Source organism: Lactuca sativa, chromosome 7 (genome assembly GCF_002870075.4).
Source record: "Lactuca sativa cultivar Salinas chromosome 7, Lsat_Salinas_v11, whole genome shotgun sequence".
In the NCBI taxonomy this organism is placed as follows: Eukaryota; Viridiplantae; Streptophyta; class Magnoliopsida; order Asterales; family Asteraceae; genus Lactuca; species Lactuca sativa.
In genome coordinates, this window is record NC_056629.2 from 30,587,639 (window position 1) to 30,589,114 (window position 1,476).

Sequence of the window (1,476 nt, forward strand, 5' to 3'; positions counted from 1 at the left end):
TATTTGACTTCCGATCGATAGGTGAGTCTTCATTCGCAGTAACTGTGGGTCGAAGGCACCAAGGCCAGCCCACTAGTTGTGTTATAGCATGATGATTGTCTTTGTGATAACTGTCAGTCATGTTTGTATTTGTATGATGACTCGGTGATTATTGTTATGATATTATGTGGTAGTAGTAGGGGTGAAATAGAACCAATATCCGGTTGAAATAGATCGAAGGGGTAGGCCAGCACCCATATATTCTTGGCAGTGTCCAAATGAATAGACCGAAGGGGTAGGCGAACACCCAAATATGCTTGGTAGTATCCGGTTGAAATAGACCGAAGGGGCAACCCAACAGCCAGGTATGCGTGGCATTATGTTTGTTCAGTATGTTAGTATAGTATGTGGTATGTTGGGGGAACTCACTAAGCTTTGTTCTTATAGTTTTCAGTTACTGTTTTAGGTACCTCTAGTTCGAAGGGGAAGGGCCCGACATGATGGCACCGCATCACTCTATGTTTTCAGCACATAGTAATTTTGGGATTTGTACTCTAATGATATGTTACAATATAACTCTTTTGAATATTTGGTATCAGTTTCTTATGAATTGAATGGTTTTAAAAACAAAAATTTCATATATATTTTTGGGATGTTACATGGACAAAGAAAAAAAAAACCCAATTAACCCACTTGTAATCTCTTCCAACTACCTTACTTTTATATGAAATTTATCATTCATCTTAATCCGTTTTAAACGTGTGATATATCAAAAATGAATGTATCACAGAGGATAACATAAACATACATTCATTTGTTAGTTTTGATTATATTTAGATTCCAAAATTCGTGCTAAAAAATTAGAGAAAAAAGCCATTTTTGGAAATTGGTAAAAACAATTTTCCAACAATCCCCCACATTAATGAAAATTGCTTCAACATTTTCAAGTTGCATTGGTAAAATCCAATAGTTGAATCATACATAAGATAGGCAGATGTTACCCCTTGAACCTTTCATTAAGATACATATTTATTTTACTAACTAACCAGTAGACTCGATGTCTTTGAACTATTCTACCATTTTGGTAAATAACAATACATGTTTCACATGACTCTACATGACCTAGTTAGGTTCTCATTGATGTGTCCCTTATGGTGATGGACATTTTCCTGGTTCTTTAAGAGCTCTTAGGAATTTGCATATTCAATTCCCTTTTGAAGTGACCCCATTTCTCTCTGACATAGGTGATTCTATCATAATCAATAAAAGCTAAATCTTTATGATTTCCAACTTATCATCTATGACTATAAGCTTAAACTGCATTACTACTTGTTTATAGGAATAGGTTAAGTTTGACCCCCACAGTGATTCACATATGTCATATGAAAGTAGGTTGTCCTATTGAACCTAGATCTTATCATCTTAAGTGTTAGAGTTCGGGGTCTTGAAAGTATCAATATACTTGGATAATTTCTAGGATCGTGATTGCAATCACAT